This window comes from Stigmatopora argus, chromosome 19, assembly GCF_051989625.1.
Source record: "Stigmatopora argus isolate UIUO_Sarg chromosome 19, RoL_Sarg_1.0, whole genome shotgun sequence".
NCBI lineage: Eukaryota > Metazoa > Chordata > Actinopteri > Syngnathiformes > Syngnathidae > Stigmatopora > Stigmatopora argus.
Window position 1 is genome coordinate 2,329,838 of NC_135405.1, and position 7,172 is coordinate 2,337,009.

The window sequence follows — 7,172 nt, forward strand, 5'->3', positions numbered from 1 at the left end:
ATGACACCAGCTGTTAATTTTTCCAAAATCACAAAACCGACGGCATAATTGCTCATGCAGGTCATCCAATAATTTCCTGTATTTTTTCACATGCGGGGGCCTCTTTTAACGCAACCAGTGTGGGGAAATGAGCAAATGACTTGTCTGATATTTGCTTGAAAAATAAAACCAGCTTGATTTTGAAGGCGGAAGGTGTCCGGTCAACTATGAACATTCACAAGGTCGAACACAAGTAAAGGTATGAGGATTATGCATGCTATCAGTTATTATTCTATTTTTCTTATATTGAGCTCTGTTTTACTCACTCTCTTGGCACAGTATTTCTATACTTTTACTCTATTTTAACACAATCTTCGAAATCCCTGACGGTGGTTGCGAACCCCCCCTCCCCCCTCAATACGATCTTAAGAATCCCAGAGTCCTTTACCTACTACAAGTATCATGAAATCCCTGATTTCATATATAATCACGAAAATGTTCCCTGAACAATTACTCGGACTATATGAAGTGAAATTTCTACTGTGACTTCTCAATAATTTAAACAATCCAATAGCAGAATTTTGACATTATAGAAACAGGAATCCTGCTCACCTTTAGTTGATTTCAGGCCTGTTTTAAGAAGTCGCCGAAGAAGTTTCTGGGCAGTCCCGGACTGCCCCCCTCTGTAGTCTGAAGTCCCCGACTTGAGTAATTATCACGTCCCAGACATGAGTCGTATTTCTCATAGGGAAACGGTGCCTTATGCTAGATTGATTTTACAAATTAATTTTAACCGCGCCTTACTGTCTCAGGTGCTCGTCCTGGTTCGATGAGATTCGTCACTGGACCTCGGGGTGACGGGGGACCAATCCCCAATGGCCCCTTCGCTTAATGGGGGATGGCTGACGTTATCTTGGCCTCTCGATTCCCCGTCGTCCCGATGCCACAGATCTTGAATCCCAGGTTTCGGCACCAAAATGTCCGATCCACTATGAACATTCACAAGATCAAACACAAGTAAAGCACACTGAGAAAGATGAGTGAGATTTTGAAGCTTCTGCAGAAGGAGAGTACGGAGGTGGTGGGTCCGACGACTCTACTTCCACAGCCGATATTTTACTTAGGGCAGATTTCATGACATACAAATTCTCTATGACAAGGGACATACAAAGATGCATCGGGACAGTGACACCGATGATGGTGGCGACACTGATGATGTTAAAGGCTACATATAAACATATAAACAAAGGACATACCCTATTACAAAGATGCATAGTTTTGAAACCGATGGTTGTGATGTGGATGGAAGGTCTCTATGACATGGCCATTGTGATAACTTTGCACTTGGTATAACTGTTAATATATCCCTAACAGCAATAGACGGTGGAGCCAGGGTTAACACACGTGTAGCTCTTTATTGCAACCCTCCAACACACACACACACACAGACCGGACACACAACACTACTACGTCCGGGTCACGCTGTGCTACCCCACGGTTCCAGGTGGCGTGGTTAAACACACTTTTATAACCCGAGGCAAATATCATTATCAATATATTACACTCCTCCCCTTTTAACTATGAAGTTCCTATTTAGACTTAGCACTCAACTCCAACAATTATCTTTGCCTCATTAACTTTTTATAATTTTACTTCTCAACTTGTAACTAAATAATTACTGCTAACACAACCATTAGACTCAATATTCCAGTCTTTGACATTCCAATCTCAGGAACTCTTTTCACATTTTTGTATGAACAGGAACTCTTTTATTTTAGGAACGACGTTCCTCACAACTGACCGATCACAAATTCAGTCGCTTCGGAGGTGCTCTATCTCTCACTGGGTACCTGCGCCCACACACCTCTGGGGAACTGACTGCTCGGTTGTAAGGTGTAACTGTCTTGTCACAGGCCACTGAGCCTGGTGAAGATGTTACACGTGTCTCTTCAGGTGAGTACGGGCTACCACCTACTGCTCCAGGTGTGCCTTTCCCCCCCACATCTGCGTGAACCACCACCGGGTACTTGTTTGTGATGTCCAGCTGCTCATCCGGAAGCTCCAATGTCTCTGGTCTGGACGGTTGGTTGTATAGCAGATGATCAATGTGGATCGAGCGTCGGCTCACACCATTCCACACCAGGTAGGTGACTGGTCCGAGTCTCTTTTCCACTGTTCCTTTTGTCCACCTCTCCTTCCCTCCACGGAAATTCCGGATCAGAACTGAGTCACCCTCAGACAGATGTCTCAGCTTGGAGGTGGTTCTATCATGATAGTGTTTTTGCTTCTCTTGTTTTGCTTCCACCACTCGAGCGAGATCTGGTTTCAGTAAGCTGAACCTGGTCCTGATTTGACCTTTTAAAAACAGTTCCGCTGGTGCACATCCTGTAACAGTGTGCGGTGTACTCCTGTATGCCATCAGGAAGTTAGCTAGCCTGTGCTGCATAGTTATTGTGACCTTTTGTTTCTTCTCCTCGAGTACTTGTTTCAGCAGTGATGCTTTCACTGTCTGAACTGCTCGCTCTGCCGCTCCATTGGAAGCGGGATGGTAAGCTGGTACTAAAGTCTGTGTTATTCCGTTGCTCAGCAGGAATGTCTTGTACTCCTGCGAAGTGAATTGAGGTCCGTTGTCAGAAACAATCTCCTCCGGAAGCCCGTAGGAAGAAAAAATGTTCCGCAGCACCTCAATCATTTTGGCTGCTGTGGTTGTTGCCATGGCGATGACCTCCAGCCATTTTGAATGACTGTCCACTAGTACTAAAAAGTGGTGTTGGTCTTTCTCTGCAAAGTCAATATGTATTCTCTGCCAAACTCTAGTCGGCCATTTCCAGAAGTGTAGAGGTGCGGTTGCAGGTAGTTTCCTCACACTCTGACAGGCGTCACATTGTTGTACTGTATGTTCTATGTCACTGTCCAACTGCGGCCACCACAAATAGCTCCTGGCCAAGGCCTTCATCCTGCACCCTCCCGGGTGTCCTAGGTGAAGATCATGCAGTAGTCGCTCTCTGTGTGCTGGTGCAATGATAACTCGAATTCCCCACAATATGCAACCTTGTTCCACCGACAGTTCATTTTTCCTGGAAAAGTATGGTTTCAGTCTCTCGTCCTTGTTTTGACTTGGCCATCCAGACCGAGTCAGCTCCAGTACTTTGCATAGGACTGGGTCCTTGAGAGTGCTCTGTGCAATCTCTGTAGCTTGCACGGGAAGCTCATCTACTACTGAGAAATAGAAGATGCTGTTTTCCTCCGCGGTGTTATCCTTCCCCTTCCCCGGCAGTCTAGATAACGCATCTGCGTTGGCATTTTCTGCTGACGATCTGTACTCTATACTGTAGTCATAAGCCATCAGTCTCAGCGCCCAGCGCTGCATTCGCAGAGCCGCTAAAGTGGGAATTTCAGACTTGGGTCCCAAAATAGCAAGAAGGGGCCTGTGGTCCGTTATTAAACTGAACTTGCGGCCATATAAATATTTATGAAATTTGGTCACGCCAAAAATTATGGCCAAAGCCTCTTTCTCTATCTGACTATATTTGCTTTCTGCCTCTGTCAATGTACACGATGCAAATGCGATCGGTTTCTCATCTCCATTTTCCATTATGTGAGACAGGACAGCCCCGATTCCATAAGGGGATGCATCGGAAGCTAATCTCAGGGGTTTCTTGGTGTCATAGTGCACTACTACTGAGCTTTTTACTAACTGTTCTTTTGCATCTTTGAATGCTGCTGCACATTTAGTAGTCCATTGCCAATCAACTTCCTTCTTCAGTAGTTGATGTAGCGGCTGCAGCACCGTCGACAGGTCTTTCATGAACCGACCATAATAGTTTAATAGTCCTAGAAAAGACCGTAGCTCTGTGACGTTTGTAGGCTGGGGTGCATTAACGATGGCTGCAACTTTTGTCGCAGTGGGGTGCAGTCCCTCCTTATCTATCAGATGCCCCAGGTATTCTACTTTCTCCTGCATGAAATCACATTTTGCTCTTTTCACTCTTACCCCGTAGCTCTCCAGGCGGCTCAGTACCTCCTCCAGATTCCTCAGGTGTTCAGCTCTTGTCTTTCCTGTGACCAAAATGTCGTCTAAAAAACAGGTGACATGCTCCAAGCCTTGGAGTATCTGGTCCATCACATTCTGAAATATGGAAGGAGCACTGGACACTCCGTATGAAAGTCTATGATACACATACAGTCCTTTGTAAGTATTTATTGTCAAATACTTTTCTGAGTCTTTTCCTAACTCCAGCTGTTGGTAAGCCTGTGACAAGTCTAACTTGCTGAAAAGAATGCCTCCAGCTAGGGTGGCAAAAAGGTCTTCAACGTTTGGTAGTGGATAGGTCTCCTCTTCCACACTTTGATTTACTGTGACCTTATAGTCTCCACAGATACGAATTGACTTGTCTGCTTTGGGTACCACTACTATGGGCGCGGCCCACTGACTATGTTCTTTCTTTGAGATAATGCCAGCTTTCTCTAGGCGATTTAACTCAGTCGCAACTGCATTCTTTAATGCATATGGCACTGGTCTGGCCTTCCTGAAGATCGGTTTGGTATTTGGCTTTACTGTAATGTTGGCCTTAAAATTCCAAATAGTGCCCAACTCCTCAGCAAACACTGCTTTGTGTCTCTGCAACACTGTATCCACATCTGCGTCGTTACCGCCCCTTGCTGGTATAACTGAGAAGATGCGTGCCCAGTCCAGTTTGAAGTTTTTGAGCCAGTTACGGCCAAGTAGGGCTGGTCTGTCACCTTTTACGATCACTAATGGTAGCTCCCCACCCTGGGTCCCATATTTTACCTTGGCCGTCACTTGTCCCATCAAAGGAACGTTCTCTCCGGAAAAAGTTGATAGCTGCACTTTACTTACTTCCAAAGGCAGATGAGAGAGATGCTTCTTATACACTATTTCCGAAACAAGTGTTACAGCCGCTCCTGTGTCCAGTTGCATCTCTAGAGGAGTTCCCTCTAATATGACCTGTACTGTCATTCCCTTCTTCCAATTCCCGACAGCATTTGTGGGATACACGGCATTCAAGGGATATGACTCCCACAGTTCATCATCCGCACTTCCTGTTGTCTCATTTTGATTTCCTTTTACATACTGTGTGTGTCCTTGCCAACTTTTCGTTTTACACATCCTTGCTATGTGTCCTCCTTTTGAACACTTGTAACATGTCTCTCCTTTATACCTGCATTCCTGAGGGGCGTGGTTGCTCAGTCCACATCTGTAACAGGGTTGGTGATTCTCTTTTCTCTGTGGTCTGAAATCTCCACTTGTGGTTCTACCCCTCCAATCGCCGGTGGCTGGTCGGTACTTCCACGCACCTCTGCTTGTCTTTTCCTGCTGATTCCTTTTTTGAAACTTGAATCGCTCCGCGATCACCAGCGGTTTCGGGTTGTAATGAGATGCTAATCTTCCACTTAGCACCTCATATGAGAGGCTACTAGGCTTCTCTGGTATGCAAAGGTTTTTTAACAGTCCGTAGGCCTCTGCACCTATTATAGACAGGAACACGTTGGTTTTTTTACCTTCCTCCACTTCGTTGATGATCATCCATTGCTCAAAACGTTCCAAGTAAGATTCAAAATCTTCTTTAACTTCTTCGTATTCGCCGAGATTTCCAAAGAATCTGGCCATGATGCAGCGCCGCCGTTAGCTTAGCAACTCTTGCTAATGCTAGTTTGCAAAGTCACGTTACCTCCTTGTAACGCCTTAATTTCCTCGTCCGAAACTTTTAATCCCTACCGCCTGGAAAGGGATCCCATCCTCGTCGCCACTGTGATAACTTTGCACTTGGTATAACTGTTAATATATCCCTAACAGCAATAGACGGCGGAGCCAGGGTTAACACACGTGTAGCTCTTTATTGCAACCCTCCAACACACACACACACACACAGACCGGACACACAACAGTACTACGTCCGGGTCACGCTGTGCTACCCCACGGTTCCAGGTGGCGTGGTTAAACACACTTTTATAACCCGAGGCAAATATCATTATCAATATATTACAGCCATGACACGGATTGAAGGTGATGTCATAGATTGAAACATTATTTGATTACTTTCAAGATTATTTCACAGAAGGTTTGCTTGCATTTCATGCACAAACTGTTTTTTTCTCTTGTAGCTTCACATTCAGCTCGTTTATGTGTGTCAGGTTGTCCACAGTAAAAGTTAAATGTTCACAAATGTGTCAGTGTTCTCAAATAGCTCCCACACACATTTACATACTTTTACTAGGCTAGTGCGCCATCTATCGGGTAAATGAGGGCATTGGATTGGATTGGATAACTTTAATCATCCCGTATTCGGGAAATTTCATTGTGACAGTAGCAGAGGGTGATTAGACAGAAGAACAAAGCAAAAGCACAAAGTACAAAGCAAATCAAAGTAAATGGGATCATTAAGAATCACCAAATCAGATCATTAAGACAGAAAAGCAGCAAAAACACAAAACGAGCAAGAGTGGACGGAGCTACCGCCGCCGGCTGCCACTTGAACGGCGCCATCTTGGTTGCGGTAGCTAAAACGGATACAGACTCCAAAAGACGTTGTAAAGTTGGACAAAAACTGGATATACACAGGAAGTCTTCCACAAGATGGGGAACTTCTGCAGACTGTGACCGAGGTAGAGAATATGGAGAGTCACTCTTTCAAGCTTATCCGCACAGTTCCTCAGTAGTCTGGAGCTGAAGACAACAGCAGCAGAGCAGGACTCAGCTCTTCCATCTTATCCCATGATGGAATGGTTGGTCAGAAGCGTTACTTCTTCTCCCGGCACTTTTGTCCGGCTCCGAATTTCCAGCGGGATTGAGGTGTTGCTCCTTCTGCTGCGTATTGTAACAGCTAGTCCCATGTGTGTGACAGCGTAGGCATGGCTGATGGTTCCATAAAGAAGTGGCAGAAAGAAGCCAGGCTAACAGAACAAAGAAAGTTGTAAAAACATTAAAGTAAAAAGTATAAAGTACAAAGTAAACGTGGCCGGATGATTCGCCTAAAGACGTTTCGCCGACGGACGTTTGACAGACGGACAGGTCGCCGAATGGACGTTCCACAGAACGGTCAATCGGCCGAACGGCTGTTCGGCCGAACGGAGCTTCGGCCGAGCGGAGGTTTCACCGGCGCGCTCGCCCCGCCCCCGGATCGTGTGTGTACAAGTTTTGCAAACTTGGCCCGCGGGCCATATACGGCCCG